Genomic DNA, 26241 nt, shown 5'->3' with positions numbered 1-26241 from the left:
ACGTGGGAGCTGTGGAGAATTTGGTGGAAGATGGGAGATGAGAGGGTTGAGATGTGAGATGTGCGACGGAAACCACGAGTACGAAGAATGAGGTACAGGGTTAACGGGTAAAGGATGATATACGTTGGTGATACTGAGATGTGAAATGTGAAGTACGATGTGTGAAGTGGTGATGTTGAGGTGTGAAGGATGATGTGTGAGGTTGGTGATGCTGAACTGTGAAGGATGATGTGTGAGGTTGGTGATGTTGAGATGTGAAGGATGATGTGTGAGGTTGGTGATGTTGAGGTGTGAAGAATGATGTGTGAGGTTGGTGACGTTGAGGATGAGGTGTGGAGGATTGTGTGTGAGGCTGGTGATGTTGAGGTGTGAAGGATGATGTGTGAGGTTGGTGATGCTGAGGTGTCAGGTGGTGTCCTTTCTGGCAGCTGACGAGTGCCGGATAATCTCTGGTCTCCAGGTCCAGTCCCTGAAAGGCACCTCCAACTATTCCAACTTATTGTATTTTGATTAAAACTTCCCAGGAGAAAGTTGACGGCTGGTACAATCTCAATATTTTCTCAAGACTTCCATCCGATACTTATTCTCCAAGAGGAAATTTAGCTGCGAATAATTTCTGAAGTGGATGGAGCCAGAAGTCATAAATTAATTATACTGTGCCTTATTCCTTGAAAATTTACTATGAGTTAAAAACATATATTCCATGCAGTTATTTGTTAATACTCTGCGCTAATATTCACTGTATTACATCAACAGTCTACCGTCAAAACAGTACTAAACCACTCTTACAGTCTACCTAGTACTTGTAATGCCAGTTCTCCGTCAGATGGCTGTTTTCACACACACACACACACACACACACACACACACACACACACACACACACACACACACACACACACAAACGCTCACTTATAATGATTCTATCCTGTAGGATTAAAGCTCCTTAAATATCTAAAACTCAGAAAAATTCTCACTCTTGATCCCTGTCAAGTACTTTATGCCCGTCACGCCTTCAGTCTGTCTTGTCGCAAAAGCTGAGGCTTCGTGATCAGGTTTACCGAAGGGAATAAATCCAATAAATATATCGGTCTAAGAAAACAACATCCAATCAAAAACAACCACTGAAGAGATTGTAAGTTGTGAGCTCCAAAGTACGATATAACCAGACTTCAGGTTTCTTGTCTGTAAAATTCCTTCAATCCCATGACATGCTTTTTTCATTCTTACTTTATCCGAAATAGTTTATTATTTTGGGAGCACTTTTTAAACTGAAGGGTTAAAACATAACCTTCAAAACCCTTTCCACTACAACACTTCTCACGTAAGACGAGCAGAAAGTCTTCAACACATCATCATCTTGACGGGGTTAGCCACTTGAAAGTGAATGTCGTATAGCAGTGCCTGTTATGAGTACGCCACGGGTTTGCAGCCATCACCTGCCAGTGGGGGATGGAGAGGGACGCCTTCTCGTGCTGGCGCCGATGCATCCGGAGTGACCTGAACGGATGCACAAACGTCTCAACTTCCCTACGTCTCCCAAGTGGAGGATGGTGGACAGCAGCTTCAGTTTCCTGCGGCCCAATGAATCCACGTCCAAATGAGCCTGGAGCTGCAACTGTTGTCGTTACTAATACTACCTAAATGTAACATCGCCTTAATTTTGACCGATATGTGTAGTTTGATCACTAAAACATGCTGTAATTTTGAGACTGTTTTACATGGGGCTTGAACCTCCGGTATGATGTAAAGGAATATTGTCCTAAACGTTTTTACAATTGCTCATCCGCAAAGGGAAGCTGTGGATCTGCGTTATCACAATAAATTTGTGAAAGTGTGTGTGTGTATGTGTGTGTGTGTGTGTGTGTGTGTGTGTGTGTGTGTGTGTGTTCCCTCTGATATGCCAGTTTGCACACTTGCCCAAATCTCTATATGATGGACACCTTTGTCAAGCATTACGGATTATATACAACAGTTTATTATTATTATTACTATTATTATTATTATTATTATTATTATTATTATTATGGGGAATGTATTATCTCTACATACAATAATCTGCTGTTATATGTTGAATCTGTTGTTGTTGTTGATTATCCCCAGTGTGTGTGGCCGAGCAGAATCCTCCGCAGGAAACAACCGCCACAGTAAAGCCATCCTGTGCAGTAACTGATGTTCCCTTGTGGCTGACAGCGCTTCGCCAGAGCAAGGCGCTGGGAAAAGTTTGGAATTTTAGTTTCTGGATGTACGTCGCATTTGCGTCTCTCCACCCAGTTGGCAGGGGCACTATAGCAGGCTTCACATCACCCGTAATGTAGTTATATGGCTGCCATCCAGCGTTATAAATGATTTCCTGGGTTACAGGAAACCACTGGGCTTGTCATTCAGCGCATAGTAAACTGAAGTGGAAAGAAAAGTAAAAACAAGTGACAGGAAGGAAGGAGAAAATTCGGAAGAGAGGAGGGCAAACACGAAGACAGAAAGAGAAAGGTGAGGGAAGATGAAGGCAGCACAAGTGAGTGGATCATATTCACAACCACCTACCACCTGCTAAATGTGTGAGACGATACAGAATGTTTTATTTTCATTAATGATAATTTTGAGTAATAGTCGACGCAAGTGAATCATGGGTTCTCTGACGAGTTTTCAAGAGCTCATAACTACAAACTCAGTATTTTTCTTATCGAGGCGAAGATGCACTTGACAGGTTGGTGATGATTGGCTGAATGCAACATGTCCGAATAACATCACTATTTCAAATAATTACCTGTAATTATCAATAATTACCAGTAATTATTTGAAACACAACAATGTTATTCGGACATATTACATTCATCCAATCATCATCAACATGCCAAGTGCATCTTCGCCTCGATAAAAAAAGAAGAACCGAGTGTAGTTATTACATCGAGAAAAGGTGGGCAGTTCAGCCACAGCAACAGCCGCGACGTAAGTAGCCAAAGACAAATCAAGGAATATCGTCCGTGGAACTACGCCTTTAAGATGCCAACTCAAGAGAAAGCAGGACACCAAGAAGTAAACATTGATTTCCACCTCTATCCTTCCGATCCGATACAAGTAGACAATATAAGAGAGTGTTTTTTCTTTTGTGGATTATCCAATTACGGTTACTGGTCTGCCCAAAGGCCTTTACTTTCAATGGTAATATGCTTCCTAATATGACTAACGCCAGTTAAATGACATGAGGCGTTGAGATGTAGGGAACGAGGGGACATGAAAGGAATGCATAAATTGGAGAGATGAGAGAAAAAATATGAGATAAACCATTCTCTCCTCTTCGCTCTCTTTCTCTCTCTCTCTCTCTCTCTCTCTCTCTCTCTCTCTCTCTCTCTCTCTCTCTCTCTCTCTCTCTCTCTCTCTCTCTCTCTCTCTCTCTCACACACACACACACACACACACTACACAGCTATTATGGTTAAGAACAATAAATGATTGTAAACAAACATAACAAGACTGACAACAATCCGAAGGAAATACAAGATGGTCTCCACATAGATACAATACACTGACATAATTCTGAGCAAATTGCCATTATGAATAATGAGTATATATACAAAAAAATAGGATCTCAAAAATTGCGTGTTTGTATAGTTTGGCGATTGACCCCATATTTTCTCATTAAAATGCCCAAATAAAAAAATGAAAAATTAAAACGTGTCTAAGGCTATTGCCCCAAGGAACAACTGTGCCAAGACTGAAGGGAATGCAAGAAGTAAAGAAATGGCGCCAAGTTGGAAAAAAAAAAAGTTTGGACAAAATAAAGAAGCGGAGGAAATACAGTAGCTCTCCACACCAACCTAAAAATATACACATCACGAGCTGGGAAATAAAAAGTTAGCCGAGCACTCAAGAAAGGAAATAAGATGGAATAAAGATACAACGGTGAGGCATAAAACTACCGCTGCCATATTTCATGATGAACAGCGATAAAGTGGTATTGGATTTCACATACAATCTCACTGATAAGAGATGGCTGTGTCAATACCTAGGATTGTATACATGAACTTTCTTGAACCATAGTTACTTTTAAGACGGCCTGTTTGTATTTTTATCTTCATTCACACAGCTGCCAAACATTTCACAATCAAACAAGACCAAATAATACAGTGACAACAATAACCTACAATGCATACTTGATTATCGGAGTCTTTAGCTAAAATCCTTTATGAATACGGCGCATGCATAAATCAATGAGTATAAAAGGAGGCAGGACAGTAATGAATCACTCCACTCGATATGCCGGTAAGTAAATGTTGAATGTGAGGGACCGACAAAGAATGAGACGCAAGATCAATTCATTCATTACCACAAGCATATTATATTCTTCCTAGTTTCAAATGAGTTTATACCTGTTAACCCCCAGACACTTGTATTCCTGCCAACCCCAGACGATTTTATTCAGCTCTAGGAAACTACGAAAGAGAGGACGGACATAGCCTTTACTAACATTTTTACTAATATTGTGATCTCCAGCGCTGAATGAGGTCGTCAGATAGTAGCAGGAATAAAATAACGTCTTCGGGATGAAGGGGTAGAATGTTTTGAGGTGAGAATACTGACCTGCAAAACGACTTGGGAAAATATAAAGCCTCTCAGAACTGATGACATCTCCTGTACCTTACTCTTGCAACCACCCCATGACTCTCTTCAGCCACGGGAAAGCGTCTAGCAGTGAGGGGGTTACAGAACAAACACCTGTATTTCTTTCACTATCATGACGTTTTTTCAAGCTTATATATATTGCTCCCGGCGGCCCTATCCAACATATGAGAACCCCTTGCATTCGAAAAGTGAGCCCTAGGAAGAACATCTGAAGGTGCTCAGAATTAGACTTAAATATACATCAAAGCGTTTAGTGGGTTACAGACTATGGTGGGAGGAGAATCCCTTAACTCCTTGAATCCGGCGACGGCTTTTCTGTTTTACTCCCGTTGTCTCATGAACAAGTTGCTGTATTTCAAAGAATTTTCGAACTAAAACTGTTGTACGTAGCCTTCTGTAATCTTTTCATGACTTGGGAATTTTTTCTAGGGAAACAACTAGACAGCACTCAGAGAACGCATATCTCCGTCAGCGTCTATACCAGGCAGCTCAAATCACCACCAAAATTTAATTACCTCTTCATTGGCCCGTGACCATCTTATCAACAAAATTTGTTTGAAATCCATCCATAAATTTTTGAACTATCATGCGGAGATACAGACAAAAAATTCCTGAACTGACACTCAAACTCAGATCACCACCAACATTTAATTAACTCTTCCTTGGCCATGGCCCACATATCCGAAAAATTTCATTGAAATCTACCCATAACTTTCTGGGAAATCATGTGGACAAACAAACGAACAGAGAAACGGGGGTGAATACATAACTTTCTCCCAGCTTTGCCCCGGAGGTAATCAGTGAAATAAAATTGATGTCTTCGTGTTATTGAGTGCTACCTGAAGAAAATCGTTTGGCAGTAGGGAGAAGTGATTACAGAGAGTGTCATCATACTGAAGGGGTGAATGACAGGAATGATAAAATTAAGAGATAACGAAATGTTTATGATGATGATGATGATGATGATAATGCAGTATATGAACTGGTGGATGAATGGGTGGATGGGTGAAAATGGCTCTTTCGGTCCATTGGGGGAAAAAAATGATCCATGGGGATATTATACCCATGAGGGAAAATAGGTTCGTGATGAAAATGGGTTCACAAAGGAAAATAACTCCATTAGGAAATAAGTCACAAAACGGAGGAAAACTAATAATGGGTGTGAGAAAACTGGTGAGTGGGGGATGACCCTTAGGGATGTAGACGGAGACTGGCTGATATACTGCCACTATTACTACTACTACTACTACTACTACTGCTACTGCTACTATTACTACACCTACTGCTACCACTACTAATGAAAATAAATAACAGTAATCGTAACACCATGATAAAAAACAGGAAAATACTTATAAGAACAAAGATGCCAGAGATGCGTGTCACAGGACAGACTTCAAGGGAAAGAAAATGAGGTCAAGGTTTAACTGTAAGCAGAGGTGGGAGCGAAAAGTCCGCTGGAAAAAAAAAAAAAAAAAAAAAAAGCGTATATTATAAGGGGTGGAAAAGTCATGGAGAGAGCAAGCCTGGAAGTCAGTAAGGAATTATATTAGAGTGCGGGTAAAGGTGTTAATAAGAAATGATAGAACGCATAAGAGGTGAATGTAGAACTGAATTAGGAGGTTTGAGGTTGAGGAGAGAGTGTCAGTAAAGGAGTGAAGTGAAAGAGTGAGTAGAAGTGGGTAAGGGATGAATAAGGGGTAAGAGAACGCGTAAAGTGAATGAATAAGGCAATTTATAGGGAAAGTGAATGAGTGAGGAGAAAGCGTGAATAAGGTGAGGAAGAGTCCAGCTAGTGAAGAACTGAACGAGTAATGAGAAGCAGGAATAAAAAGAAAATGTGATTACAAGGATAAAACAGTGTATCGAAAGCGTGAAAAAATGAAGCAAGGGGACGAGTAAAGGGAGTGAGAATAAAGGGTGAAAGAATGAGCAGAGTGAGTAAAGAAGGGGTAGAAAAGTGAAATGAAAGTGTACACGAGGTGGAAAGATAAGCAGAATGAATGAATGAACCAAGAGTAAGACAGTGGGTAGGGAGTGTGAATGAAGAGTGAATAAGAGGTGAAAGATGGAGATAAGTGTGTGAATACAGTGAGTAAGGAGTGAAGGCGTGAATAAACTTCGTGAATACAGGATGAATAAGGGCAGTGCAAGGCTTAATAATGAAATCGTATAAAAATGTAAACAAGGGCGAATAATGAAAACTGAAACCGAATAACGAATAGTGAAACCGAATAACGAATAATGAAACAAAATAACGAATTATGAAAGCGAATAATGAATAATGAAACCAAGAAGTAAATAAAGGCGAAAGAGTGTCTGAGAGAGGGGACCAAAGAGTGGACAAGTAAGTAAACAGAGTGAATGAGGGAATGAAAGTACAGTGAAAGTGAATTAAGTAGCGTGGTAAGGGAAGTGAAAGAGTCAGCAGCGAGATAAGTAAAAATGAAGAAAAAAAATTATAAGGGGCGGGGTGGTGAGTAAGGATTCATTGACTTCTTTTTTTAGGATTTTGCCCAATCTAGGGAAGGTGCTTTGTACTGCACAGGCTGCGAGAGTGACAACAAAAGAGAAAGTGAAAGAAAGAGAGCATGAAAGACAAAGAAAGGAAGAAAGAAAGAAAAAAAGAATGAAGGAAGGAAGGGCGGAAGGAAAGATTGGAAGAAAAAAGGAAGGAAGAAAGGAAGGAAGGGTGGAAGGAAAGAAAGATATGTGCGTGAACGAGGATGGGGATTAATGACATAAATAAATGGAACGAGTGAGTGAAATTATGAGTGGAACTGTGGAAATGAAAGTGAATGTAATGACTGGGAGGACATGATGAAGTTAAGAAAAGAGAGGGGGTGAGGAGGAGCAGGAGGAGCGAGGTAATGAATAGTGCTTTTGAGAATGGATAGACAGATTGCGTGTGTGTGTGTGTGTGTGTGTGTGTGTGTGTGTGTGTGTGTGTGTGTGTGTGTGTGTGTGTGTGTGTGTGTGTGTGTGTAGTAAGTGGCATAGATAACGGATTAAATAATAAAGGATATGAATAAATTTGTGTGTATTACAAGAGCAAAGCGTGAATAAGATAGTAGTGATAGTGAGAGAGGGTAAGACGGCAAAAAAAAAAAAAAAAAGTAATTAAATATAAAAACAGGTAAATTACATGAGTGATTTATCAGGAAGTGTTAGACAACAAAGCATAAAACAATGGGGAAGGAAAAAAATATGAGTAGGAAGACCAAGGACAAAGAAGTATGCAAGTAGGAGAGTGAGTGACCGTGTGAATGTTCGAGAGTATGAGTGAGGGGAGAAACGAGTAAGATAGTGAGTGAATGAGTGAGTTAGTCAATGGGTGAGTGAGTGTGTGTGTGTAAGTGAAAGCTGTGAGAGTGAGTGAATGAGAAGAGAGCGTGAATTATGCAGTGAATAAGATATAAGCGTGTGAGGAAAACCTCAAATAAAAGCTAATGGACAGTAAGAGTGGGAGACTGTGTGAACTGCAAGAGGATTTAAGGAGTAAATAAGTGAGTACGTAGAGCAAGACTAAGGCGGTAATTAAGGGGAGAAGCGAGTGATATCAGCGAGCGTGAATGAACGTCAGACCATGAAGAAACGTGAAGGGTATGACTGCTGGGAAAAGTTCAGTGTAAGGGAAATGATTTAGCAGCAATGTGATTATGTTGTAACAAAAATGTTAGATTATGAACAAGGAAGGAAAGGATTAAAACTGGATTTGTTAAGCATGACCTGGGCTGCTGTTGCGGTAGTCTCAGTCTAAACAAAACCGTCTAGTGATAGCAAAAAAGAGAAAAGAAAAAATAAGAGAAGCAGGGGAAACTGAAAGCTCTGAAAGACTCTCAGTGAGGATGTGGGTGATGCTCGCACGAAGGTAAAAAATGAATGAATGAGTAAATGAATGATGAACAACAGTAGCAGCGAATGAGTGAGTGAGAAAGTGTGGGGGATGAGACAGGATGTGGTCAGCCCCCAGTCAAAGAATGTAATCTCCTTTTAGTTCTTTGTCCCACCTGAGCAATTTAATTTAGCTTTGCGGAAGCCTTTCACAGACGAGGAATTTCTTGGAACTCCTTTCGACCCCTTCACAACGACAGGATTCCTCAGAGATAAATAAAATCTCATGGGGGTAACAAGGATAAAATGTAAAATGTACCACCGTAATGAAGGAGGTCATGAAAGTGGCCTGTGAATGGGAAAAATAAGTAGACACGAAAAATGCAGTTTCTGTCGACGCTGAGACGACGAGATGTGAGAGTGCTTGAAAGGAGGTAAGTGTAAATATGCGAGTAAGAAGACTAAGGAAAAGAAGTTATGGGTAAGCATGAGAGAGAGAGAGAGAGAGAGAGAGAGAGAGAGAGAGAGAGTGTGTGTGTGTGTGTGTGTGTGTGTGTGTGTGTGTGTGTGTGTGTGTGTGTGTGTGTGTGTGTGTGTGTGTGTGTGTGTGTGTGTGTGTGTGTGTGTGTGTGTGTGTGTGTGTGTGTGTGTGTGTGTGTGTGTGTGTGTGTGTGTGTGTGTGTGTGTGTGTGTGTGTGTGTGTGTGTGTGTGTGTGTGTGTGTGTGTGTGTGTGTGTGTGTGTGTGTGTGTGTGTGTGTGTGTGTGTGTGTGTGTGTGTGTGTGTGTGTGTGTGTGTGTGTGTGTGTGTGTGAACGAGGGAGAGTGTGGGAGAGTGAAGGTGAGTGGAGTTACCTGGAGCAGTCACGCAAGCTGAAGAAAAACACCTCAAAGGCTGCTGGTGTGTGGGGTGTTTGTGGCCCTCTCTCGGGAGGAAAGGGAGGGGATAAAATGAAATAAGAAATGAAAAGAGAGTGTGAGGAGAGGAAGACCGGGTAAATTTAGAATGCAAGAATGAAAAAGAGGAAAATAAACCGGAGAAAAAAATGGAGTGAACGAAGAAACGAAAGGCAAAAGAGTAGAGGGGCAGGCAAAGATAAATGGAGGAAAGGAAAGACAAAGAAGATAACACGAGGGGAAAAAGACTGAGAAGAAATATCACAAGGGAAGAATTTGCTGTGAAGAAAATAACGGCGAGGGAGAAAAAGGACTGAGACGAAATAACACAACGGAAGAAAAGGCTGAAAAGAAATAACATTAGGGAAAATAAAGACTGAGAAGAAATAACATTAGGGAAAATAAAGACTGAGAAGAAATAACACAAGGAAAGAAAAGACTGGGAAGAAACTACTCGAGGAAAGAAAAGACTAAGAAGAAATAACACGAGGAAAAGAAAAGACTGAGAAGAAATAACACAAGGAAAGAAAAGACTGAGAAGAAATAACACAAGAAAAGAAATGAATGAGAAGAAATAAGAAAAGATTGAGAGAGGGGAGAGGAAGCATACAATTTAGGTAACTCAGAAAGCGGTAGGGTACTTGAGCTGGACTGACGGCCATGTTTGACTCGCCAGTGTTTGAATCTCCAAGAGGTACGTGAAGGTCGTGCAATATACTCTCAAATACTCTCATGTACGTGGATCAGTCTCATACTCTTAAACGTTATGCATCAGGGTACCTTGGCTTTGGTTTCTTGCTCCCGGCTATTAGTCATGCTGGTAATTTTAAAGAAAGAAAAATAAATAAATACAAACATAGTTAAGTGGAAATAGAGAGAAAGAAGGATCAAGTAAATCAAGCAAGGGAGAGGGGTACTTTTAAGGAAAGAATAAAGATAAATATAGACCTAAGAAAGCAGAGTGGAAAAGAAATATAAAAAGAAAGAAGGATCAAGTAAATTAAGCAAGGAAGAAAGGTAATACTGTGATAACCAGAAAGAAAGGAATAACAGAGGAGTGGAGCAGAAAAATAAATCATTATCCCCCAAGGAAAATAAATAAACAGTTAAATAAATTAATAAAAATAACTAGAGAAAAGAAATCACTAGGAAGGGATGAAGTACTGGTAAAAATAGAAGCTGGCTAATAACGCAGCACCTGCACAGCAAATCCCCCAATCGCTGCAGGACAACACGATCTTCCGAACCCTCATGATGGCAAGTAATTACCCCTAAAACCATCCACCGCCCCAAACCCTCAGGGAGCAAGAGAGGGGCCTGCAACCCCCCAGACATACAAAGAAGTCATGGGACGAGATGAGAGGGCCGAAATCCCCCGTTTACCCGAAAATGAGGGCTAAACACAGAGCAGGGTCAGGTGTAAGGAGGCATGAATGTGTTCCCAGACTCCTGCCACCACCTACCTAGTCAATACCACCTCAGGCCTGTACTCAGCTGGGCATATGAGGCTCCCACCTCCTTTGTGTCCGACTCTGGGCACAGACTTCACAGCCCGTTCCCTACGGCCCAGCCGTCCTCCCACTTGCCACACACGTTCATATGTCACAACTTCGCCGACAGTACTCATCAAATATGCTCAATATATGTTAGGACTGTCTGTTCGAGGGCAGGTGTAATGGTATTAGCGTTTTTATGACACGCCAATGGGTCTTCTGAACGATCAATAAAATCTGTTTTAACAAAATTAAAATCGTCAAATAACTCCCGGTCCCAGCCAGGGACCAATTTCGCGTCCTTTCAAACAACAGATCATGTCTATAATCATTCGACCACCACGCCCTTCCTTATACTCGCATATGTTATTCACATCTATTTTATATGGATATAGTGTGAGGTTTGAATGTGTTCCCAGACGCCTGTAGCCGCCTATCTACTCTGTACAAATTTACGGCCGGTTCCTCGTGGGATTAAGAGGCTCCCTCACCTTCTCATTGTAGTTTTTTTTTTTTCTTTAGTTACCTAAGCCTCCCTGGCAGCTCCTCCTCAACTTTTTTTTTTTTTATTGTACACACTTTTCTAATCCTTCGTGTGACTTTTTGTGTATGCTTGATACTAATGTAGTTTGAATAAATAACACACAGGAGAATATCAACGTGGCATATGCAGAAATAAGCTGCCAAAACTGAGGTACTATAAAGTATGGTAAGCCCACGAGTATGATGCCCACCAGGAGTGTATTACAGCCAACTGGAGCTCATTATAACGCTAGGTGTACATTCGTGACCTCTAATTTCTGCTAACTCTACGTACGAGCATCTACCTCTAGGCTGCTGCTCTTAGGGGGAAGTCGTAACCAGAGCTTCATACCGGACAGACTACATAAGAATTTTGTCATGATAATGTTACTCGTGCAGTGAACTAATATGTGGACACTGGACGATAGGCCTTCGTTCGATGTGAAACCCTTGCGAAGATGTACAACCAGTGGCAGAAACATGGAGTGAACAGAAGCTATGGTAGAAACAAGGATGGTCAGTGACGATGGAAGAGGAATGAGAGACGTACATGGCAGGGCACAATGCTGGCAGGGGAGTGTTGGCGAAGTTTTGCTTGTGATAGTGTGTATAACCAGCCCGGACACAGAATCTCATTGTTGAAGTTGATTCCGTGCATAATACACCTTCAGGAGCGGTAGAAATAAGGGGAAATTTCCAAGCTAATATGCAGTAATGGTATTGAAGGGAAGGGGCGTGGTGGTTAAGGGAAGGGTCGGGGTTCGTGTCCTGGCTACCGGGTACTGCCGTCACTGGGCTACAGAACATAATTTCACTAATGCCCAGACGGAACCACGCATTAGGCACTACAGTCACCAGCCTCTTCAGTACGATGACGTCACTGTGTTTAATTCCTGCTACTGTCGGATAATTTTAATCAGATAAGAAAAGAACATCCTTGTTGTGAAGGGTTAATTAAAACTATGTCTATCCACTAGAGTTCCAAGTCTCTCCTAAGCAGAATAAAGTCGCCCGGTAGTAGGAAGAATACAAAGTAAGAAGCATCCCATCATAAGGAAGCCGTGAGCTATTTCACTACGATGACTTTTTTTTATCTGTCCGTTCTCCCCTTTGGGGCTAAGATGTGAATGAATGTGTTTTAATGGATGAGTAAATGGAGAGTGTGTCGTCCTGTCTCGGCTACCTCCCTTTCCTTGGGGGAAGCAGCCTAGGTATATAGATATAGATAGATAGATTTTTCCTGCCTCAAGAAAATTTTATTCAGCTCCGGAGATACTTCATCTATCTATCTATCTATATACTGTTGGTTTAAGATTCTGCCTTCATTACTTTCTTCACTAGAAATTGCTTCTCTTAATCTGGAGAAAAAAATCTTCGGGAGGCAGCAAACAGCCTCCAAAAGATGTCATCCAGCGATCTCTTTACACTTTGGAGGGCCCTGGGCAGGTGAGTCACATGGGGTCCTCCAGCATTAGATGTGATTTTCATTAAAATACCAATAACTTTTCAACAGAACAGTCCAGGTTCTAAAACATTTTTACTGAGCTGTGATGATATGCGAAAGATTAAAAATTAAAATCGTATTAAAATATCTTTCACTAATGATGTTCGTCAAATTTGGGGTCCCCCTTTGTAAAGAGGCTTTGGGCAGCTGCCTAATTTGCCCATCCTTTTAAGCCAACACTGATGCCATCATACTGAAAAGAGTCAAGAATTTCGCCTTTCTGGTCCCACACAGGCACAGCCAGGAGCAAAAGTTCGTCGATACTTATCTGCTGGCTGTGACAATGGCAAGTGTTATATGGACTGCTTTTTTGTGACAGCAATATAAAGTACACAGCAAAAAAGCATGAGAAGGAATAAGACTCTCATCTGGGGAGGAATGAGAAATGAAGAAGGCAGGACAAACTGTTGGCAGAGAATTATTGTCGAAGAAGCTTTGCTCAGGGATGTACTTCTATAGTGACTGATCTAAGACGATGTTATTCAGCTGGCAGAGAAAGGGTTAAGTATTGCATGGGTTGTATAAAAGCATCAAAGGGATCACCTACCACATAAACGCACAAATATACCGTATGCAAAAGAAAAAGGAAAACAGACATCCATATGTAGGCCTAAAGCACACAAACCCAAGCAGTTATACAGATAGGTATACAGCTACGTAAAAAGAAATTCAGACAGATAAACAGACATTTTAACTGATAAGCATCTCTGTTTGTCTGTCTGTCTGTCTGTCTGTCTGTCTCTGTCTGTCTGTCTGTCTCTCTCTCTCTCTCTCTCTCTCTCTCTCTCTCACACACACACACACACACACACACACACACACACACACACACACACACACACACACACACACACAGATTATATAAGATATGCATAATTAATTTCCTCTGGATCCTCTGGTCTCAAAACCCGTGATATAATAATTTAGACTAACACGAAGCTGAATACAATCAATACCTGACATGTGGAGGTGTATGGTATGTAGGAGGACTACTGGGCCTTGCCAGCAGGCTGAGATGCCTATGGCCAGAGTCGAACACATAAAAAAAAAATGATCAAATTCAGATAGAAATCGTCTGAAATTAAAACAAAGAGTATTGCAGGAATCAAGGTTGAGGAAGAAAGAATATTCTGATGATACAAAAATAAAAGGAATGGGAATAAGAAATGGAGATTAAGCTTAACGGAATAAGTAAAGGACAGAACAGAAGGGAGGAGACCAGGAATAGAAGCAGAAACGTCCCCTTCCTACATTCTGTGGTGGAATTGTGCCACTGAGTGAATCTTTATTGTTTCCTTCACTCCAGTTCCCCCGCCCCCCTCCCTCCATCACGGCGGGGGTCAAATAGCCCTTCACTCTTGGGGGCCCGCACCCCTCTCTCCCCTCAACCCTGCCCTTTATTGCCCCTTCCCCTCACTTCCTTGGAGAAATGAAGTTGCTCCCAAACCTTCATCATTGGTAACAGAGAGACTGATTGGTTTATACTTATCCGTCTCATGCAGCTAACTTTGTGGCCTGGTCGCTAAGCCACTGGTTTTGTAATCACAGGAACAAAGATTTGAGTCACGGTGAGGTAAATTAACTGGGATACTTGTCTTCTGATATTCTCCCCTCCAGCCTCTCTCAGAGCGTTTAGTCCTCGAAGGCATATGCTGTACTGTATATAATAAAGATTTTCACTGTACCTAAGGGAACATAAGATAGTCTCATCACAGCTATAGGACACTGACATACTTTTGTCCAAACTGTCATGATTAATGAACATATAAGAATATAGGATTTCCATATCTATGGTTATATGCTCTGACGTTTGGCCCCACGTCCCTTTAAGAGGTCTAAAAAAAAAAAAAAAAAAAAAAAAAAAAAAGTAAAATGTCTGAGATTACTGGCCCACGGAACAATTATGTGAAGTTAATGAACTGGTGAAGAAGTTAATGAATGACACTAACTTAAAAACTGTTTGGATATTGAGGGGATATAAATGGGTTCAACACTATAGTTTGGAGATCTAATTACCGTGGCTAAATTTGGGCTACTTTATTAAGGGAATACGATTTGTCCTTGAACTAAAGAGGTTAGAAATTTCCTTAATGGATATACGCATCTTGAAAGGGATCAGTCATGGTCAAATAACAATGATGGATGATTAACAATGCTCTTTTTACATTAACCTGGCCTAATATCGCCATCTCTTCGAATTGAATGATTAGTTGTAACAATGGATAACACTATAATATTACGCTAATCATGAAGAAGTAAATGGAACAGTGGTGAAGCCGTAATACTGTCTCGTTCTGCCACTGAGCTATACGAACTAAGCTGCAGAAGGACGAAAATCTGATTGAGGTTAAGGCGAGAAAATGCTATATCTTCCCTTGCCCAGTCATGTCCATGGTCTAATCAGTTTTCCACACAGCCTAAAGCGCTATAACTAAAGGTCAGTGTCAACTATATTGTCACTGAAAATTGTCACTGTATCAACCCACATACTCCACCTGTCCATCATCCAACCCATTGTGCCCTATCACAAGCGTAGGAGTCTGCGGCTAAGTTACCCAGTCTAGACACAGATGGTAAGGGTAACCATCCTCACTTGTTCCTGGATGGCATTACTTGAGCAATAAACCCGAACCACCCCTCTACATCCCTCTACATGCCCCATTGGGATGGAGCGCCTTAACCTACTAAGCCACAAGGCGTCATCTGGTTATAACTTACCATCCCATTTTGCACATGGTTAACCGGATAACATAAAAAACCATTTGGCTTATCGCTTATGTAAAGCTGCATCAAGTGAGTGGATGGAGAGCGTCCCCACCTACTATTATAGTAACCATGATATTTTCTTATGGAAGTTTGTTCCTACTTCAATAATTTTCCAGCAGCTACAATGCTTCTTGAAACCAACTTACGTATTAAGTGCTTTAACGTTTATCTCATCTGGTGTAGATACAACATGGATTTGTATGAAAATTGTGTGATACATATATACTGCTTACAGAAATATGACATACTGGTCTCTCTCTCTCTCTCTCTCTCTCTCTCTCTCTCTCTCTCTCTCTCTCTCTCTCCCTCCTAATCGCCATTCCTCAGCCATCCAAAGAGGGCAAAAACAAGACAGTATATCAGGCATTACAGCGGTTCTCCCAGACGCAGCTGAACTCCCTCGTAATCGCTGAGAGGAGAGGTTTGGAGAGAGGAAAGTGGATAAGAAAGAGGGGAAAGTGGCTAAGGCGGAGGGGAAAATGGATGAGAAGAAGGGAAAGTGGATGTGGAACAGGGGAAAGTGGATGAGAAGAGGGGAAAGTGGATGTGGAAGAGGGGAAAGTGGATGTGGAAGAGGGGAAAGTGGATGAGAAGAGGGGAAGTGTGGATGAGGAAGAGGGAAGAGGACGATGGGGGGCGGAAAGTGGATGAGTGAGAGAGACGAGGAGAAGGGGGAGGGAGAAGGAAAAGTGGATGAGAGGGGAAAGGGGGAGGAAGAGCATAAAATGGATGAAGGAAAAAGGGAATTATGAAGGGCAGGGGAAGAGCAGAGGAGAAAAGTGCATGACGGGAAAGGGCGAGGTTTTGGGAGGCGCAAGTGGATGAACGGAGAGGAGTGAAAGAATGGAAGAGTGGGTGAAAGGGGAAAAGAGAGGAACAGGGGAATCTTAAAGTTGATGCGAGGGAAGGGATGAAGAAGAGGGTAAAATTGGAAGCTGGGAAGGGGAGTGGAATAGGGGAAATGGAAAAGGGATGATAGGAGCAGAGGGAGCAGGAAGGAGAGAAGAACGTACAAATAAAGAAGGGAAGGAGAAAGAGGAAGAGGGAAAACTGAGAGGGTAAGCACGGATAGGAAAGGGAGAAAAGGTAAGGAAGGGAAGGAGAAAAGAAGGGAGAGAGATGTAAGAGAGAGGGGAAGGGTATCTGAAGAAGGCGTATGAGGAAGTTTTGGGAACGAAGGAAGAAATCTGTCCATATGAAAGAGAAGGAGAAAGAGAGATGTGAAAAGGGAAATGGAAGAGGTAAAGTAGGAGATACTGAATTTAGAAGGAGAGAGGGGAACGGAGCGCTTAAGGAAAGGGAGAGGAAAGTTGCCATTTTGGAAGTGGTGAGGAATGAAAGAAATAGAGAGAAACTGATCAATGGAAAGGAGGAGGAAAATTGTACTTAAGAAATGGATGTAGAGATTAGAGTGAGAGTCAGAAAAGTGAGAGGAAAAGGAAGAGGAAAGCAAAGATATATATACATATAAACAGAGAGAGAGAGAGAGAGAGAGAGAGAGGCTCTGTGGTACAGTGGTAGTATGTGCGTTATCGTACATGAGAGGACGAGGGTTCGCGCCCTGCCAGGGTAATAAACTTTGGGAGCGTTCTTCCGGCCACGTACTGCTTTGGAAGACATAAGGGATGCTGTGGTTGAAAGAGTGTCGCTTACTATAAAGTATGCTTGCACCCACTCGGCTTGCGTGGGCCGATTACACTTGGTTCACAGACTACACACACATCCAAAGCCACTCCAACACTACAATCATACTTACAAGCCCTTCTCACCCTACAAGCAATCTCGATAGACAGCCTAAGCTACTCGGTAGAGATACATTGGCTGTATCTCTTCGGTCGGGATAGGCAGGTCCTGTCGTGGACACTCAAACGGCTGATGGTAACTGTTATAAATATATATATATATATATATATATATATATATATATATATATATATATATAGAGAGAGAGAGAGAGAGAGAGAGAGAGAGAGAGAGAGAGAGAGAATGAAGAAAATTCTTAAAGCATGATATAAGTGAGGAAGAAGGTGAAACTGGATATATATATATATATAGAGAGAGAGAGAGAGAGAGAGAGAGAGAATGAAGAAAATTCTTAAAGCATGATATAAGTGAGGAAGAAGGTGAAACTGGATATGTAAGGAAGGAAGAGTGGGAAGAAGAAGAAGAAATGCGAGGGGATTGGAAGGCAGCCGGGTAGGGATTTATGCTAAAGGGAAGTGAAGTAGAAAATAATGCTTCCACAGAACACATTACACCACTCGTCTCTCTAGTTTACAATTTGACCACACTGAAGTTTTCTTATCTCCACCTCACACTCACCTTCCCTGACACTCTTATCGCATCCCCGTCTCTCTCTCTCTCTCTCTCTCTCTCCTTTTCTCGTATTCAGTCTTTTCTTTTCATTTTCCTCTTCCCAAATCTCCATCTTCCTTTTATTTCTTCCATCAGCTCTATCCTTTTCCTATCCTTTCCTTCCACTCCCGTCCATCTCAAATTTTCCTCTCCTCGTACACCACTCTTTCTCGTGCCTTTTCATATTCTTGCATCCCATTCTCCTGCTCCTCCTTCTCGCAACCCAATCTCAATATTTCTTATCATGTTTCATTTCTCGTACGTCACTCTTTTTTCCCCTCTCTTTGTATCCGATTTTTTTTTTTATCTATTTTTCTTTCAAGTCACTCACTTTTTCCTCCTTATATCCCATCCTCATCTTTTCCTCTCTCTTTAGCTCGCATTACTGTCTTCCTTTTCTTCTTACACACTCTTTCCTCCACAAAACATTCTTCACACCCTTATACTCGTACCCCACGCCTTTCTTCTCGTCCAATAGTCCTCACCATCATTTACTCCCATTTTCCCTCACTTTGTTATACTCCATCGTCTAAAGAATCTCACATTCTGCTTTCTACCCGTCCCCGAAATTGTATTTATTTGGTTTGTCTGTCTGTCTGTTAACAATTTTTCGCGAAAACTACTGGTGCAATTTTAACTAAAATTACAGGGATGATGAGCTTTGACCTTCTGGTCACCTGATTTAATTTTGGGCCAAAATGGGCAAAGGCCCAGGCAGGCCCAAAAAATGTAAAAAAAAAATAAAAATAAAATAAAAATCGTTTTTTCACCATGACTCTTATCAACCTCGCCATATCGACATGATACCAAAACCTAAAGGTGCATCTTTCAAATCTGCATCCTATAACATGCCTCATTACATCAGGGGGGGTCACTCCCCCGTTAACCGTAGGGAGGGGGACAATGTCAGGTGGGTCGAACCTAAAATTTCAAGAGGACATAAAATCGCCAGTTTTCATCCGATTAACTCCAAATTTGATACGTGACATCTTTTACTGGATATCCTGTTGTGTTTATACTTCCGTACTAAAACGACTGCCGGGGACGGGTTTGCTGTGCTTTGGCACCGCTTCTAATTAACAACTTGCAACCTCATTTGTTCATCTCATACTCTTCTTTAGCGATAACTTACGCTCATTCCACTTCTCCATGCTAACCTGTCTCACTTTCTTATCCAAACATACATAAGTTATCTCACTCCGTCCCTGGCTCATATGGTCGTATTATAATAAGAAAGCACTATTTTCTCTCCCCTCATTTCTTCATTATTAACGTTATCATTACCATCATTTTTGTGACCCTATTTTCACTAGCATAAAGACAGTGGTTCTTATCATTCGCTCATCAGTTCATCTCAAATTCTGTTCTCCTCTCGCCATTATGATTTCACCAAGACCCTTTCCTCATCACTTCATCATCACCTTTTTCTCATCACTTCACCACCATTCTTTCCTCATCACTTCACTATCATTTTTTCCTCATCACTTCACCATCATCCTTTCTTCATCACTTCACCATCACCCTTTCCTCATCACTCCACCATCACCCTTTTCTCATCACTTCACCATCATTTTTTCCTCATCACTTCACCATCACCTTTCCCGCATCACTTCACCATCGCCCTTCTCTCATCGCGTCACCATCACACTTTCCTCTCTTCACCCCACATCAAATTTTTCCCATCACATTCGCCTCCTCACACATCTCTCATTTTCTTTCCACCCTCCATACTGTTTCCGTCTTAACACTTTCTTCTTTCAACAGTTCATCTCTTCACCTCACTCTCTCCTTCTCCTTGTTCTGCTCTTTTGTCTTTTCACATTACGTTACTCTCCCATCCGATTACCTTCTCATATATTTTCACTCTTCACAGTCATACATTCTCCTCCTCACCTCATTCTCCCGGCTGTTCCTTTCACTCTCTTCTCGCCTCACATCCATCTCAATTTCTTCCTCTCCTAAATCTTCATACACTTCCACACTCTCCGTAACTCCCATTCTCTCCCGACTCCATACTCTCTTCATCTCATTTCATCTTCCTCCCTTTCACTCTTCTTCCGCCCCTACACACATTCCTCTTTTCTCTTCCTCCTTCAATCTGTGTCCCTCCCTTCTCCTCTCACCTCACACTTTCCACCTCTCCTACTCTTCTTCATACACCCTTCGCTCCTGTCATGCACCCCCCTCACATCACTCTTTCCGCCATCACACAACTCTTCTCTCTTCCACACTCTCCTCTTTCTCTCTCATTTTCCCAATCTTTCCTCACGTGTCACTCTCCACCCCAGTTCCTTGCATCTCCGACTCTTCTCCCGACCGTACACTCTCTTCCTCTACCACACATCCTTCAACCACACATTTATGTTCTCCTTCTCCCACAATGTCTTCATCCAAAATCCGAACCTCCAATTTTCTCTTCGCATCCCACTATTCTCCAAGCTATCATCTTTCCCCTCTTGCATTTTCCTCACCACGCTAGACTTTACTCTCTCTCTCTCTCTCTCTCTCTCTCCTATTCTTTCATCACAACACTCACACACTTCTCCCTCACTTTTCCTACCGCACCCACACTCTCTAGGTCTCCATTCACACATCCTCCTCTCTCACTCTCACCGCCTCACACTCTACCTTCCCTTCCCCACACTCACCTCTCCTCCTCCTCTCCACATTTTCTTCCTTCCCTCTCCAATATTTTTTCCCTCTCTCCTTCTCTCTCAGTCTCTCTCATAATCTCTTTCCCCTCTTCCCCACACCCACTCCTTCCACTCTCCCTCCCTCACGCTCTCTTCTTCCTCTCACCTCTTCTTCCCATCTGTACACTCTCTTCCACCTATGTTCCATTTCTCACTTCCCTTCCTTTCCTCCCTCCCTCTCCTCTAATCCCTCCCTTCTCCCTTCCTCCCACTCTCTCACATATCTCTTTCCTATCCTCTCTTCCTCGCACCGACTCTCCTAACCCACTCTCTCTTCCTCTTCTCACCGATTTTCCTATCTCACTCACACTCTCTTCCTTTCCTCCCACACACTCTCTGCTCTCCCCCTTTCTCTCTCTCTCTCTCTCTCTCTTCCTCTCTTCCTCCCCACCCCCACCTCTCTTCAGCTCGACGCCAACTCGCTTCCCCGGGCATAACACAGGCACCAGAAACCATCACCCCAGACTCGAGTCCCGTAACACCCTCATAGCCCCCTGTTATTGTGTTATTGGAGTGTGTGTGTGTGTGTGTGTGTGTGTGTGTGTGTGTGTGTGTGTGTGTGTGTGTGTGTGTGTGTGTGTGTGTGTGTGTGTGTGTGTGTGTGTGTGTGTGTGTGTGTGTGTGTGTGTGTGTGTGTGTGTTTGCGTTCAAATTAAAATACAATATTCTTATTCTGCCCTTTGAGTGAGTGTACTGAATAATATAGCAGGCCTGACGACACTCCAGCAAGAATACATTAAAATTATATAATAGCATCAAATTACTGACCTTTATGAAGCTGTTTATTATACAGGAGGAAGGAGAGAGATATAAACACGAGTAATGAGGGAGTGGGGGTTGAGTAGGTGAAGAAATTGTGTGCGTGGGCGGTGGTAGGTGGGACAGTGGGTGGAGAAACTGTGTGAGTGGGTGGCTGTTTAGAGGGTTGGGATGAGTGGAGTAACTAAATGGATGTATTGAGCAAGTGTGGATATTCAGAGAGTGAGTGGATACAGGGAGAACCTCTTAATTTGGAACTTAAATGAAAGGATGTGTGTGGAAATTAGGTGAGTGATGAAATGAGTAAGTGTTTGTGTGGGGATGGGGTGTAGAAACTAAGTAGGAGAGTTTGTAGTATGTGTAGGAACTAAGAGTGTGGGTGCAGAGTGAGTGTACATGCAGAGGAAGTAGGTGTGGAGTGGGTTTATATACTGAAGGAGTGGGCTGTGGAGGTGAAGTATGGGTAAGTGGAGAGAGTATGAAATATGAGGGGAGTGGGAGTGGGAATTCAGTAGTTACGCTGATGTTGGGTAGGTGGAATACGCATAGAAATAGTGTGTGTGTGTGTGTGTGTGTGTGTGTGTGTGTGTGTGTGTGTGTGTGTGTGTGTGTGTGTGTGTGTGTGTGTGTGTGTGTGTGTGTGTGTGTGTGTGTGTGTGTGTGTGTGTGTGTGTGTGTGTGTGTGTGTGTGTGTGTGTGTGTGTGTGTGTGTGTGTGTGTGAGTGACACTACAGTACGATACGATGGTACTGAGAGTAAGTTGGATGGGCAAGTGGGCGATCTAAACTGAATGAGTGTGGACTGAAACTTAGTGAGTGGGTCTGAGCGGGTGAGTACTGAAAGTGAGTACATGGAGATTGAAACTGAGCAGAAACGAAACATTTAAGTGGGGACTGAAACTGAGTAAGCTGGGATCGTAAATGAACAAGAAGGTACTGAATGTTTTTGAGAACCTAATTTAAGAAAATGTGTAAGAAAATGATGATGAGTAGGGGCTGAAATTGAGTAACTGGGACTGAAACTGAGCGACCTGGGACTGAAAATGAGTGAGTGGGCTGTCAATGAGTGGGTGGGTTCAGTAATTCAGAGGCAAGTGAGAGTGAGTGAGTGGGTAAAATAATGCGAGTGGATGGGTGGGGAAATTGAGTGAGTGTGCATCAACACAGCGGGAATGTCCTCTGAAATGGAGTGAGTGGCGGAGAGGAGGGGGTATTCTCTTAACTAATGTATTATGATAAAGAAGTGACAATACCAGTGAATTATAATCAAGAAGCATTTTGTTGTTGTTGCGTTTTTCAATTTTTTAGTAATTAATAAGCAAGAATATTTTTTGCTCGTACTGTTTCACATTAATATTCATCAAAATTCACGCACAGATAATTTCGCTTCGTCAATTCTTTTCATTTTAATATGCAGGAATTAATAATCTGAAATCATTTAGCTTGGCCACATTTTTTCTCTTCAATATTTACTCCACTTCGGTCGTGAGGTGTTTGTCAGCTGTAAGAGTGAGTACAAGAGTACTGTTTAAACAAGCTACCATATACACAACGTATTCTAAGAAAATTAATGAATATGGATGGTACCAGAAGTGTGGAAAAAAAAGTACTAAGCGGGTAGGTACCGACACTGAGTGGGATAGGTGGTGGTCGAGAGGGTGGAGTATCTGATGTAAGAGAGGGCAACACACCGACAGAATGTAATATAAACACCGTATTGAGGACAAGCCTTTATCAAGTTGACAACGTTTCTCTTGAAAAAGCTTGTATAAACCGAAACGTTGTTAACTTCATAAAGGCCAGTCTTCAATACGGTGTTTTTATTACTATCTGATGTACCACTGAAAAAGACGGTGAGTGTTAGTGCGCTATAGTCTGACAGATCGAAACGTAGGGTTTTGGTGGAGTCACCCCCTCCCTGCACTGTTGCCACGTTTCCGAGCTGACCTCTCCATCAGCGATGACCTTGACACTGTTTCCCTCTTGTGATCTCCGTTTTTCTAATACCCCCTATACCCCTGCCACCAACACCCCCTATACCCCTACCCCCAACAACACCCCCATCAACAACACCCGCTATACCTCCACCACCAACACCTCCTATAAATATAGACCCCCACCATCAACACCTGTATAATAATTAGCCGTTGATAATTGCTATACTTTTATTGAGAGCATACATTCTACCCTATTGCTCAAACTCCCTAATCTTACAATCCCATCTGTCTTAATCCTTCCCACTGCCTTCGTTCCTAAATCCCTTAATTGATCTATTTTTAACCTAAGTGTCCCCACACCTTTTAAACCATTTACCTCTCTGTCACTATTCTCCACCATATGTATCAACTTGTATTATATTGTGTATAGAACTTTCATACTGTATGCTGTACTACTGTATAATGTATAAGAATACCCACTGTTTAGTGGAAATAAAGTTTTATTATTATTATTATTATTTCTCTCTCTCTCTCTCTCTCTCTCTCTCTCTCTCTCTCTCTCTCGCTAGATTTTGTTATGTGTCATCCATGGTTTTTTACTTCCATTTTTATGTATGGATTATAATTTTGACTTTATTTCCGCACCACCCTCGAGGTAAAAGTCACGGCGCGTTTTTTTTATAGAGGTTTCCCCAATAGGCCTAAATCCTGTAGGGGGTTGGTGACCTCCCACAGCGTACACACAAACACGTGTCGCGTGAGTGCTGCCACCCCAGAGCTGTTTGATATATTTATTTTAATTATGAAAGGATCGCCTCTTCCAACTTTTATCCCTTCAAATTTTCTTGCAATTAAACTTGCTAAATTAATTAGCAATGTTAGAAGTGTTGGGGAAGTAAATAATAATTAGAATATTTTTAGAGCAACACTGCCAAATTTTTATGCCACGTTTCTCTATTATCGTATAATATAGTATGCAGAATAGTTTTATTCTTCCTTGATACATGTCAGCACTTTCATTACAGTTATATTAGTATGAGTTATGTTTATGTATCATTCCTACTACACAAACCACAGGCGTTATACATCGTAGGGTTAGGAAACATGGCAATAGTGTAGGGAGGGGGTGACTCCACCCAAACCCTATGTTACGAGGAGGAACACTATAGTTGTGGCAGGAAGGAGTAGCCAGAGAGTGTAACACCAGTACTCTACAAATGGTCAGGGGCTGAACGTCTAACATTGTCCGACGACAATGACGTTACACCTACTGTTCTCAACAGTGAATTATTTCATCCTTGTCTGACACTAATCCCTTCTTTTATTTTTGTTCCAAATCGGATCAAAACATTTCCGGTACGTTAATCTTGACCTGCTATTCTCAAAACCAAGTATCTTCATCCCTGCCTGACCTTCAACATTTCTACAAGTTTGGTCCAAATCTAGTCAAAATTGAGTTACAAGCCTTAGGTCAAACCTCTGACGTTGTTTATGACTTTGACCTTTGACTATTCATAAAATTAAATAAATTACCCTTTGCCCTGTTCTCAACCCTTTCACCAAGTATGGTTTCAGTCGGATAAGAAATGTTCACGTTGACCTTGCCATGTGACCTTGGCCTTTGGCCTACTGTTCCCAAAACAACAAATCAATCAAGGGGAAAATCTTCAACCGTTTTACTGAGTCTGGTTCAAACCGCATGATAATTATTGAGTTATTCACACACACACACACACACACACACACACACACACACACACACACACACACACACACACACACACACACACATACACACACACACACACACACATCGAGCAAAAACAATACCTTGCTCATGCTTTGTAGTACAGGTGTAGAAACAGAGGGTACTACCTAGTTACGAAGACTATATGAACCCAAGAGCTTTCTGAGTGGTAAAGACGTGAGTGGAGGGAGGATGTAAGAATGTCTTTTACTGTGACAATCTTTCACGTGGCGGGAAAACTAATGTCGATCATCCAGACGTGATTAACATAATTGATTGCCGTGGGAACCGGTTACTTCATTATCAGTATTCATGAGAGAAATTAATTTGCATCTTTTCAATTTGGGAATAATATGAAGCGCTTGACTTTATTGAAATGGAGTGCCAAGTTCGTCTGCGGTAAAGACAAAGTACGTCAAGTTTAACATAACATCCGAAAGGTAAGAAAGTGGGGGGAAATAAAAATTTAACCCCTTCATCAAGAAGCTCTTTTTAATTATTATTCCTTTGTTTTTTTATTTCATTACCTCCACCTAGATTATGCTTTACACTGCGTTTCTTTGTCTGATTGTCTGCCTGTCTCTGTCTGTTGGCTGGATTACTGAAAAAGTTATGAGCGGATTTTGATGAAAAATTGTGGAAGGGTGGGCCATGCGCCAAGAAAGAAATGATTATATTTTGGGCCGGATCCATATCCCGATCCGGAGTATCCCGCACAATATCTTCAGAAGTTCTCGATGAATATCAATGAAATTTTGTGGAAAGGTGGACCATGGACCAAGGAAGAATTGATTAAATATTTGGAAGGATCGGGATCGGGATCCTATACCCACGGATACAGATCCTGGATTACTCAAAAAGTCATAAACGGATTTTGATGAAACTTTGTGAAAGGGTGGGCCATGAGCCAAGGAAGAAATGATTAAACTTTGGGGCGGATCCGGATCCGGAGTATCCCACAAAATATCTCCAAGAGTTCACAATGAATTTCAATGAAACTTTGTGGAAAGGTGGGCCGTGCACCAAGAAAGAATTAATTTGGGGGCAGATTCGGATCCGGATCCTTTTTTTGGCAATGACACTGGCGGAAGTATGCGCTCTCCGAGCGCTTCCTAGT

Source organism: Coenobita brevimanus, chromosome 93 (assembly GCF_032717465.1).
Source record: "Coenobita brevimanus isolate Jiangsu-jjx chromosome 93, ASM3271746v2, whole genome shotgun sequence".
Lineage (NCBI taxonomy): Eukaryota > Metazoa > Arthropoda > Malacostraca > Decapoda > Coenobitidae > Coenobita > Coenobita brevimanus.
This window is presented reverse-complemented; position numbering follows the sequence as displayed.